The following is a 13,320-nucleotide window of genomic DNA, read 5'->3' as shown; positions in this document are numbered from 1 at the left end:
CACTGCTAAATCTATTTTTCTAACTCTGCTCCTGAGGAAATGCAGTTTAATGGAAAATATAACTTCTATTTGCCCTAAAAAGATCACTTTCAAGCTTCAATAGGTACATTGTAAGTTTCATTTTCTGGATTTGATTTTTGTTCATGAGACTTGGAATTTTATCATCCTAGATTTGTGTCCTCTTGTTCTTCAGGGTTAGCAACTAGAAAATGCTTCCTTTGAAAATTTTGTCTTTAACACACATAAAATCTCTAAGAAACCTTTTGAAACTTTCCATTTTAAAGCATTCTAGTTCCAAATAATTTTTAATATCAAGACATTCCTCCTAGTATCTCCCAGTACCACTACTGAATCTACTTAAGATTCAGTCTTGTGTTACATTCAGAAGAAATGAAAAATGGCTGTCCTCACTCTTGGCTGGTAATATTTCCTTTTAAGCAAATTAAAGCATATATGTATGATCATCATTCTCTACCTATGTTCTTTTCCATGGGAACAAATACTCCTAGATCCCCAATTTTATTTTCATAGATCCTCAGTATAATTTTTGTAACAATTTAGATAGCTGCCAGCTTCTCCTTCTAAGTTGTACTTCTTATCTACTCTGAAGTTAAGTCAGTTGGTTATTCACCATGATAATAATAGCTATATTAAGCCATTTTCCTGTTACGACATTCAGATGGATATCTGATATAAAGCGAATTGAAAAAACATAATGAGGCCGGGCGCGGTGGCTCAAGCCTGTAATCCCAGCACTTTGGGAGGCCGAGACGGGCGGATCACGAGGTCAGGAGATCGAGACCATCCTGGCTAACACGGTGAAACCCCGTCTCTACTAAAAATACAAAAACTAGCCGGGCGAGGTGGCGGGCGCCTGTAGTCCCAGCTACTCGGGAGGCTGAGGCAGGAGAATGGCGGGAACCCGGAGGCGGAGCTTGCAGTGAGCTGAGATCTGGCCACTGCACTCCAGTCCGGGCGACAGAGCAAGACTCCGTCTCAAAAAAAAAAAAAAACATAATGAAATACTATACCTTGCAATAGATGTCAGGTAAGTAAGTACTTTTGCTATTACTTCCTCTGGTATGCATCTAAAATTACAGTTTTCTGGAAATGTAATGATCCAAGCATTGTCCTTTCCCCGGCCACCTACAACAATAGAAAAAAAATCAACTGAATTAAAAATGTATGTAACAACGAGGCAGGGAAGAAGATTTTAGATTTGAATACTGTTTTGCAGCAACACAACTTTTTTATAAAGATGATGATCTCCACATAAAACCAAAATGGCTCCAAGTTCCTGACACTTCAGGTTTAAAAGGTGGCACAGTAGTTTCTCAATAAAAAAAATTAAAAGAAAGAGAGTAAAATGAATGAATATAGTCAGAAGAAAATGTCATGAAATGCATATAATAAATACAGTTGAAAATGGCTGACTCCCCATCTGGACAACCAAGGGGTTGGGAAATAACTCTTTCTATACCAACGAGCCTAAATTCAAAATAAGTGAATGATGGCTTGACAGCAAGTGGAAAACTTGATTTAATCGATCTCTTAGTGTCATGGTGAGCAGGAAAAGATACAGAGCACCCTATAGGAAATAGGTGATGGTCTAATGTGTTTATGGAAGAAACAACAAAAGTAATGATGGCAGGAATGATATAGGAATTGTATTAATGCAAAGAAAGATCACAAATTATCTGTGGGTTAAAATTCAATGTTCAGTCTGGGTAGGGGTCCAGGGAGAGGTGTAGGGTTGTGGAAGCTCCCCGCAGACCCATGCAGCCATTAACCTGGAGCAGTGGCATCCAGCAGTATCTTGACCAAGTGGGTGACCTTGACCCCTGGAAAGCATGGATCCCAGGGCTCATAGGTGAGGCTGCCCTAAGCCCATTTCCATAGGAACCAAGAATAGTGGTACTGTCATAGGGGTTCTTGGGGAGGGAATGGCTGCACTGTCTCTGGGCTTTCATTTCAGTCTCTCCCCCGTTTCTCCATCCAGCCCAATAGACCTCTATGCAGCCTGAAGGATGAGAAATATTGAAAACGAAAGCCATCTAAAAGTGCAGAGATGAGCCTTACATGTGTTTCAGGTTCACATCCGCAGCCAGTCTAGCACCTACACAGAGAGTGAATGCTCAATAAATATTAAGTGCTAAATAGAATTTGAAGAATTATTTTAGGAGGAAAGTTGCAAGGTGGCCTTTGAATGTAGCTCACTAATAGAAATTTTTTTAGTTCAGTTGTAATTTTTATTTGGCTGAATTTAAGTGAATAAAGATGTAAAAATATTTTTAATTCAATCTGCAATAAAAATATGACAATATAAAAGGATATAGGCCGGGCACAGTGACCCATGCCTATAACCCCAGCACTTTGGGAGGCCACGGCCAGAGGATCACTTGAGGTCAGGAGTACGAGACCAGCCTGGCCAACATGTTGAAACCTTGTCTCTACCAAAAATACAAAAATTAGCCGGGTGTGGGGGCGCACGCCTGTAATCCCAGCTACTCAGCAGGCTGAAGCAGGAGAATCGGTTGAACCTGGGAGGCAGAGGTTGCAGTGAGCCAAGATCATGCCACTGCACTCCAGCCTGGGCGACAGAGCAAGACTCCATCTCCCTGCCCCCCCGTCCCCCAAAAAGAAAAAGAAAAGTATATAAAATGGAATCATAACAATACTCAACCCAAAAGAAGACAGAAATGGAGGAAAACAAAGAACGCATGGGACAAATGGAAAAATCTACCATCTCATTATTTTTATTTTGCTTTTATAAGATCATAAGATGGTAGATTTAAATCCATCCATATGAATAATCACACAAAATGTCAATGATCTAGGCACTGCAATTAAAAGTCAAAGATCATCAAACTGGATAAAAAGAAAGACCAAATTATATGCTGCCCACAAGAAGCACACGTTTTAAATATAAAAGTACAAATGCGTTAAAAGCAAAGGATAGAAAAAGATATACCATGACAGTGCTAATCAAAACAAAGCTGTTTAATATTTGACAAAGTCGATTTCAGAGTCAAAAATATTACCAGATATTAAAATGATCATTTGATCATGATAAAGTGGTCAATTCCTCAATGGGACAAAATCCTAAATGCTTATGCACCTAATAACAGAGCTTCAAAATACACAAAGCAAAAACTGATAGAGCTGCAAGAAGAAATAGACAAATTCACAATTTTAGTCAGAAATTTCACCACCCATCTCTCAATAATTGATAGAACAAGTAGACAAAGAATTTGCAATGATATTGTATACCTGAACAACAGTCTCAACCAACATGACCTAATTGACATTTCTAGAACACTCCATCCAACAAAAGCAGAATACACTTTCTTCTCTAGTGCACATGGAAAAAGATCAAATTAATTATTTGCCTCAATATTTACCAAGGGAAACTTGAGAGAGAGTATTCATTCCCAAATTATTTTTAATCAAACTAGTCCAAAGTATTAAATCAAAGGGTTATTAATCTTCACTATATGATATTCTAGAATTAAAGAGTAGAGTGAAAATAATCATTGAGAATAATGGCATCCACTGAAGAGTTTTTAAGAAACTCAAAGGAGAAATTGTACAATTCTGAACCAAGAGATTTAGTGAATCTTTAAACAAAGGGCCTCTATAGGTAGAGTATGGTATAGAACTAGTAATATAAATGATATGTAATATATAATGTAATAAATATCTTAAATATAACATAACTACATACTTGCCAAGCAAGCTGGTGAGCACTCTACTTAAGGACAGAACCATCTAGCACTTAGGCAAACTATACTTATCAAAGGAAAGGTGGCAAGGCTCTTATAAGAGTAAATTATCATTGACTAATCTATAAATGATTATTACCACTAAACACCTACAAGTACTGTCCTAGGTAGTCAACTTGTGAGAAGAGATCAAAAGAGATATCTATATTCCAAATTGGGAAGTTTTAATTATTTTTTACCATTGGGAACCCTTTCTTCAAAGGAAGCTATAGGCAGATGCATTTTTAAAACAAATACAAAAAGCAGTTAAGGAAGGAAAGGTGTAGAGAGGGATCTGGATGGGTGCAGCAAGCTTTGAGGATGGTTCTATTTAGAACACAGTTTGGAAAACATAGATAATCTTAAGTAAAATCTCCAAAACTTAAAAGTGAACCTAACATACTGCTAAATTTACTGACACTGTCACACATTTATGCCACTTATAAAATAAAACATAAAGCCATATTAATTAAGTCATCATTAATTCACAGTTACCACTAATTAGAATCATTTTTAATTAAGCTTTATCATAGGTGTAATTATAATCATTTAAAAGCAGAGGCCAGGCTGGGTGCGATGGCTCACGCCTGTAATCACAGCACTTTGAGAAGTCAGGATGGGAGGATCGCTTGAGGACAGGAGTTCAAGACCAGCCTAGGCAACACAGCAAAACCCTTTTGCTACAAAAAATAAAAATTAGCTAGGTGTGGTGGCACACTCCTATAGTTCCAGTGACTCAGGAGGCTGAGGTGGAAGGATCACTTGAACCAAGCAGTTTAAGCTTACATTGAGCTATGATCATACCACTGCACTGGAGCCTGGGCAAAAGAGCAGGATGCTGTCTTTAAAAATAATAATAATGATAATAGAAGCAGAGGCCAGATTGAAGTGTCCAGTTAGGATCACTTATAAAGTAAAAGCTTGTTTAGTAAACTGAGCATGTAGGTGCCATTTTTCCGAGAATTAATTAAACTATTTAGAAGGAATAAGATAGTTTCTTATACTCTCAATACCTAAGAAGCACTCATCTTTATAAAAACAATGTATCAATATATACCAGTAAGTTTTCTTTATCTGTTTAATATGATAAATATAATACTTAATGATATAATTCGAATTACTCTAATACCTGAAAGTAATTTGCTTGTTTTTAAGCAAAACTTTCCCCAAGTCTGACCAGAAGCTAAAGGGGCGGGATGGTTTACCATAGTTATGTCTCTAAAAATGTGTAATGCTATTTAGTGGCATTATTCACAACAGCCAAACGGTAGAAGCGACCAAAGTATCTATCAATGGATGAACAGATAAACAAAGTGTGGAATATACATAAAATGGAATATTATTCAGCCTTAAAAAAGAAGTTCTGATACATGCTACAACATCGATGAAACTTGAAGACCTTATGCTAAGTGAACTAAGCCAGTCACAAAAAGACATATACCATATGATTTATTTACATCAGGTACCTAGGATAGTCAAATTCATAGAGAAAGAAAGTAAAATTGTGGTTAACAGGGGCTAGAGAGAGGACGGAATGAAACGGGAAGTAATTGTTTAATGGATATAGAGCTTCAATTTTGCAAGGTCTGAAACTCTGGAGATGGTGGTGGCAATGGTGGCACAAAAATGTAAACATACTTAATGCCATTGAATTGTACTCTTAAAAATGGTTAAAATGATAAGTTGTATGTTAAATTGATTTTACCATAATTGCTAAAAATTATATACAAGTGTATATACATATTTAAGAAAAATCAACTTTCTTTATAACGTGTAAATGAAATCCTAAAAAAAAAATACTTAGTGCATGCTGATTATTTGGTGCAACTTGCCAGCATTTGTAATACACAATAGAGTAATCAAAGAAGCTATCTCAGCTGCTCCCCTCCCACCCAGCCTGCACCCACCTAGCAGACATATTCTACTTTTAACTATCATAGATTTCTGAAGACTCGTCTGAAAGTCAAATGTATAAGAGTGGTAAGGTCATTTTTACTCATATATCTAAAATGCTCAAAACCTCCAATTATTCTCTAAATGTCCATTTGTTTAGCAACTAGGTGCACAATGTATAAATGTTTATTAAAATAGTGCTTCTCAAATGAATATATATAATAGCTCTATATATAGAGTGAGAGCTATTATATAATAGGTACCAAACTAACTGCTAATCAAGTCATATATCTGGACAATATATAAGAAAGTTTGCTTACCAGACAAGAAGGCGATGTCTTGCATTAAGAAATGGCTGATGTCTTTTATACGGAGGAGCAGATCAGTTTCTATGACAAACAAGAAAATAGAAGAAATGACATACATGTTAAGGTACAGCCTTACATGATTTTAGACACGTGTTTTCTCACTGTGTCTAAAATTATTCTGGGAGTCCCACAGGTCTGTGTCCACAGACACTGCCGATCTCTTTCTTCCTCTCAACTACATGGCAAAGAAATCACATTCGAAAATATCACTGAATAAAGAGAACCAGTGACCTACTTCTCAGAATCTATGCCCAAAACATAAACTACTCTCCCTCACCAGAAAGCCAAGGACAAAGGCACAAACTCCAGGACATTCGGATTGATTTGAAGGGTAGATGGTCATGGGGAGACACTGTAACAGATTGTCTTCTACTCCTGATAATGCCTTTCATTCTACAAAGCTTCATTAGCAATTACAAAGCGCTTTTTGGATTTTTGGATTTTTTAATCTTATCAAATCCTTAAAAAATCTCTAAGGTAAGTATTGTTATCCCATTTACAAGTGGTTAACCATACAGGCTTCTTAGTCTAGATAGACGTGGATTCAAATCCAGCTTGTTGCATTTACTGGCCACGCAAACATGGGCAAGTTAGTTAGCCTCTCCAAACCTTAGTTTCCTCAGCTATAAACTGGGCATAATGATATCTACCTCACAAGGTACCATGCAAACGAAATGTGAAATACCTGGCATAATGGTAGGTGTTCAATAAAAAGGAGCGCATTCACTCATTTTTTTATCATTACAGATGGAACAATGTCCATGCATTGTTCAATGTGCTTTGATTGTCCCAGATCTTCAGTGTTAACTTACAATGCTCAATTCTACTGAACTCTATAGAGGCCAAAAATCAAAGTACACTACCTGCCTCTGGTCCATGAACAACGGTAACTTTTTAAAAGAAAATGGGTCATCCAACTAGGCTATTTTGGCTTGTCGGTTTTAACGCCTGTGGGTCCACATCTCTTACTGAAGCCATATTTTTCACCTGCTCTCTGATACAAAGTGCCTTCAAATTCCTGATCTCTGGTGGTGTCAGGTTGATGATGCAGTGCCCTTCTTAGTGCTCTTCAAATCACACCACATGGATGTGGCTTATAAAAGACAATCCTCAAGGGAATTTAAAAAAAAACAAGTTCTCAATGGTTCCATAATACACAGTGGAACAGGTTATCTGTTATAGACAATCCCCCGACACATGATTTGAAACAAAGCAATTTTAATTGATGTTTATTTTCATAAGATACATGTCATTACAAATATCTAGTTTGTCAAGACATAAAGTCATTTCTTAAAGATGTTTTATAATTTTATATACTTTGACTCGATATATTTCAGACCAAGGCATGCACATTTACACGCGCAGTTATTCTTTCCAAGCTAGATGTTTAATCAGATAAAAGAATGTGTTTATAACAGCTACAAACATGTGTCACATATTGACATTTTTAGACATGGAGCCATGGAAGAAGGGTGAGAATAAGGTTAATACAAAAAATACAAGAACTCTCTCTCCCCTCAGGAGCCTGCAAAAGTGGCAATAGCTAAAACGTGTTCTACTTTTTAAATGAGAGAGCACCAGACATAAAAATATTCCTACATAATAGGAGACCCAAATTCCTCCCTTGCTTTGATCAGTAGGAACAAGGATAAAGACAAATTGATGTATTTTATGTCAGGTGGCAGATCTGGAAGTATTAATAAGTACGACTTGATTCCTCTGATACCACTTAGACTCTTGCAGAGCTATGGAAACTATGTCCACTTACTCTACAATTTAAGCACTCATGTAATGAGAGAGGCTTCAGGACACAAAAGTTTGTGGGCTGGGAGTGGGAGCACCAGGGCCTAGTGTGGGCTTGACCACTTAGCTGCTCTGCAATTTTCAACAAGTCACTCCCCACCCCTCACCTCATTACCTCCATTTTATTTTATGTTTCTTATTGAGGTAAAATATGCATATAAAATTTACCATTTTAAGTGTACAGTTCACTGGTAATAAATACATTTATATTCTTTTTTCCCCTTCATCCTCTCCCCTCTACCCTTCCCAGCCTCTGGTAACTACCAATCTACTCTCTGTCTTCATGAGATCCATTTTTTTAGCTCTCACATATTAGTGAGAACATGCAGTATTTGTGTGTCTGTGTTTGGCTGGCTTCACTTAACATAATTGCCACCAGTTCCATTCATTTGGCTGCAAATAAGAGGATTTCATTCTGTTTTATGTATGAATAACATTCCATAGTGTATATATACCATATTTTCCTTATCCATTCATCTGTTGAATGGCACTTAGGTTGATTCCATATTTTGGCTGTTGTAAATAGTGCTGCAATAAACACGAGAGTGTAAATATCTCTTTAATATATTGACTTTCTTTCTTTTGAATATACACCCAGAAGTGGAATTGTTGGATTCTATGGTAGTTCTGTGTTTTGTTTTTTGAAAAACCTCCATACTGTTCTTCACAGCAGCTGTACTAGTTTACTTTCCCACCAACAGTGTGCAAGAATTCCCTTTTCTCCACACCCTCACCAGCATCTGTTATTGCCTGTCTTTTTGATATAAGCCATTTTAACTGGGGTGAGATATGTCATTGTAGTTTTGGTTTCCATTTTTCTGAGGATAGTGATGTCGAACACTTCTTCATATTATGTCTTCTTTTGAGAAATGTCTCTTCAGATCTTTTGCCCATTTTATAAATTGAATTATTTGGGTCCTTTGCTATTGAGTTGTTTGAGCTCCTTATATACTCTGGTTATTAATCCCTTGTCAAATGGAGAGTTCGCAAATATTTTCTTTCATTCTGTGAATTGTCTCCTCACTTTGTTGCTTGTTTCCTTTGCTATGCAGAAGTTTTTGGCTTGCTATGATCCCATTTGTCTATCTTTGCTGTGGTTGCCTATGCTTTTGAGGTGTTGCACAAAAAACTCTGCCCAGACCAATGTTCTGGAAAGTTTCCCCAACATTTTCATCTAGTACTTTCATAGTTTCAGGTCTTCAATTTAAGTCTTTAATGCAGTTTTATTTGATTTTTGTGTATGGTGAGAGATAGGGATCTAGTTTCATTCTTCCACATACAGTTATCCAGTTTTTCCAGCATCATTTATTGAAAATATTTCCTTTCCCCATTGTAGATTCTTAGCACCTTTGTCAAAGATGAATTGGCTGTAAAAGTATGGATTTGTAGCTGGGTTCTCTATTCTGTTCCATTGGTCTATGTGTCTGTTTTATGCCAGTATCATGCTGTTATGGTTACTACAGCTTTGTAGCAAATTTTGAAGTTACGTAGTATAATGCCTGCAGCTTTGTTCTTTTTGGTCAGGACTGCTTTGGCCATTTCAGGTCTTTTGTGGTTCTATATACATTATTAGAATTTTTTTCTATTTATCTGAAGTATGCCCTGGAATTTGATAGAGATTGCATCGAATCTGTACATTTCTGCAGGTAGTATTGTCCTTTGAACAATATTAATTCTTCTGATCCATGAGAGTGAAAGATCTTTCCAATTTGTTGTATCCTCTTCTATTTCTTTCATCAAATTTTAGAGTTTTCCTTATATAGACCTTTCACTTTTTTGTTAGATTGATTCCCAGGTATTTTATATTTTTGTAGCTATTGTAAATGTGATCAGATTGTTTTCTTGATTTCTTTTACAGATTGTTTGCTGTTGGTGTATATAAATGCTACTGACTTTTGTACATTGATTTTGTATTCTGCACCTTTACTGAATTTGTTTTTCAGTTCTAACAGTTTTTTGATAGAGTCTTTAGGTTTTTCCGGGTACAAGATCATGTCATCTACAAACAAAGCTAATAAGCCTTTTTTCTTTCCAGTATGGATGTCCTTTATTTCTTTCTCTTGCCTAGTCGCTCTGGCCAGGACTTCCAGTGTTATGCTGAATAAAAGTGGCAAAAGTGGGCATCCTTGTCTTGCTCCAGTTCTTGGCAGAAAGGCCTTCAATTTTTCCACATTCAGTACAATATTAGCTGTGGTCATTACTCCCACTTTAGGAATGAGGGCAGTATAGTAAATGCTGTTTGTTGTTGTTGTTGTTGTTGTTGTTGTTGTTTGAGACGGAGTCTCGCTCTGCCACCCAGGCTGAAATGCAGTGGTGCGATCTCAGCTCACTGTAAGCTCTGCCTCCCAGGTTGACACCATTCTCCTGCCTCAGCCTCCCGAGTAGCTGGGACTACAGGTGCCCCCCACCATGCCCGGCTAATTTTTTGTGTTTTTAGTAGAGAAGGGCTTTCACCCTGTTAGCCAGGATGGTCTTGATCTCCTGACCTCGTGATCCACCCACCTCGGCCTCCCAAAGTGCTGGGATTACAGGCGTGAGCCGCCGAGCCTGGCCAGTAAATGCTTTTTAAGGTACCTTACGTTCTATGAGATCCAACAATGTGTAAAATCCATAGGTGTAAAAACAGACTGATGTTTTCTATCATAAAATGTAGCCCGCAACTGTGCCAATAAAATAACATTTCCATACTAATGAAAAAGGATGAAATCACGGTCATAAGAGAAAATATTACCACTTTAATAAATGATCAAGTTCTGGGTTGGAAACAGACTGAAGGGGAAGGAGATAACACAGGAAAGACAACAGAAGACACACAGTTATCAATTGAGCAGCTGCAAGGGACAAGGTAAGATTGTTGCTGAGAACAAAGAGAAACAGAAAATACTGACTTTAGATAAAGTTGTGACATTGAGTTACACCCAGCTTTGTAGCTGACCCTCTTGAATTTCCACACAGAATTTTTCCTGAAATATAAAAGTGAGAACAAATCATTTATAATGCTCCTATTGCTGACCTTCTAAATGCATTGACTGAGAGCATGAGAAATAAAAAGCCTCGATCATCAAAGCTGGATCAAGTCCACATTACAGCATGTTCCTTGTTGACTAGATTTACGTTTGATAGAAGGTTGTCAAGCTGTCCTATGTAGAAAACTCACTCTACTCACAAATAAAAAGGATCCATTCTCCTTACATTGAACTCGTTGCTAAGCCCAAAAAAGAGCTGACTTAGAAGCCAAATAAAGGGCTGTAACTCGACAGGTAACCTGACAAACACCCTTTAAAACACCCTAATGGAGCAAATCTTCATTTTAAGACTTCTGCTGAAAATCCATGTGCTTGTACAATCAAACACAATCAGACACAAATTGAAATCAAAGGTCAAAAAAAGCATTTCCAATTAATTCATTCCTACATATGATCCAAAAGCAAAAGAGTCCAGCAAACATATCACTAATATTTATTGTGCTATTTAAAAGGTAATTGTGCCAATGAGGATACAAGCTTAGAAATCCAAATATGAATTTTTAAAGTTCTAAAATGTGTGGAAATAAATAATTGATTTCGAAAGGCTCACAGAGAGAAGGAAGGTATACCCATCCAATCAGTAGCTCCAGTCTGGCTGTGTCACTTGTAAAAATGCAGAACATGGATCACTTCAATACAGCATGTACTTTAAAGCTTTTAAAGATTTATTTTGCATTCATTCACCTTTTAAACAAATATGTATTGAGTGTCTACTATATGCCAGATTCTGTTCTAAGCTGTGTTTGGACAGATGTTCTGAGAAAATACAAAAGTTCACAATCAAATAAGTTTGTGAAATACTAGGGGTTAAACGCACTGCAATATTTCCTAGTAAATACACATGTACACATTGTGACTCCTTGGGTATGGGTCATGTAAGCAGTGTTTCTCAAACCTATTTGATCAGTTTGGTCAGTCAGTTTATTGGTCGGTTGGTTGTTAGTTGGTTGGCTTTACCCCTCAGAGAGAGACAGAAGACAGAAAGCAAGAGAGAGAGCTATAAAGACTCTATATGAGGAAGCACTTTGTTCTAAAGTCAGAACTATCTGTAGATGAAATGACTTTCACGGAAGATAGACAACCCCTTTCCTATCACTAATAGCGTTCAAACAAAGGCCAAGCTGCTCTGTGGTAAAGATAAGAGAGGAAAATCAGGCACATAGTTGATTGGAATAGATTATCTTTTAGAATAAGATTCAATGGTATATCCTCAGTGACAGTAAGTGATTCTAGGAAAAGAAAGCAAAAAAAAAAAAAAAAAAAAAAATCTATATACTCATCAGTTTGGAAGGGTCAGTAAGGGAGGTAGGAGGAACTTAGTTTTTATGTTCCAAATTTCAAATTAATAGAATTCTGAGTCATATTCATTTGTTTTGGGATTTGCTTATATTTTTTACCTTAAGAATATGTAAAAGTTCATCTTCAATATTCAAGAGTCCTCTATAAGAAGGAAGAGATTGGGGACTTAAGTGAATATTGTTCCTTCAGTAAGTTAAATTGGATTAAGCAATGTGGGGTTTTTTTGCCGTAATGAATGATTTCCTTGTGAAATTATTTTCAGCATGGAAATCAGTGTGTGGAGATGTGTTGTTAAATGCTCCAGAAAGATTATAGAAAATCTATGTAACATCCTATTGTCTCATTGTGTGACAACACAGAAATTAACTTCACAAATGTAAAATAAAAATTTCCTGACAAGCAGGACAAAGAAAGGAAACTTTCTTTGGTAACAGTTCAAGAAACTTGAAATTTAAGATACTTTATGAATAGTTACAAATAGAGGGCCAAAATTTTTTAAGCCTACCCTGTCAGAGTAAAGCCTCTGCTAAAAAAAGATGATTTTTTTTTTTTTTTGAGACAAGGTCTCACTCTGTCGCCCAGGCTGGAGTGCAGGGGTGGATCTTGGCTCATTGCAACCTCCATCTCCTGGGCTCAAGCCAAGCTCCAACTTCAGCCTCCCAAGTAACTGGGACTACAGGCGCACACCACTATGCCCAGCTAATTTTTCTATTTTTTGTAGAGATGGGGGTCTCCCTATGTTGCCCAGGCCAGTCTCGAACTCTCGGCTCAAGTGATCCTCCCACCCTGACCTCCCAAAGTGTTGGGATTACAGGCGTGAACCACCATGCCTGGTCAAATGATCTTTAAGAACTACTTCTGGCCAGGTGCGGTGGCTCACACCTGTAATCCCAGCACTTTGGGAGGCCGAGGCAGGTGGATCACGAGGTCAAGAGATGGAGACCATCCTGGCCAACATGGTGAACCCTGTCTCTACTAAAAATACAAAAATTAGCTGGGCGTGGTGGCACGTGCCTGTAGTCTCAGCTACTCGGGAGACTGGGGCAGAAGAATTGCTTAAACCTGGGATGTGGAGGTTGCAGTGAGCTGAGATCGTGCCACTGCATTCCAGCCTGGCAACAGAGTAAGACTCCATCTAAAAAAAAAATTAAAAATTAAAAAAAATTTTAA

Source organism: Trachypithecus francoisi, unplaced genomic scaffold, assembly GCF_009764315.1.
Source record: "Trachypithecus francoisi isolate TF-2019V2 unplaced genomic scaffold, Tfra_2.0 Lachesis_group6, whole genome shotgun sequence".
Classification (NCBI taxonomy): Eukaryota; Metazoa; Chordata; class Mammalia; order Primates; family Cercopithecidae; genus Trachypithecus; species Trachypithecus francoisi.
Note: the sequence above shows the minus strand (reverse complement) of the source record.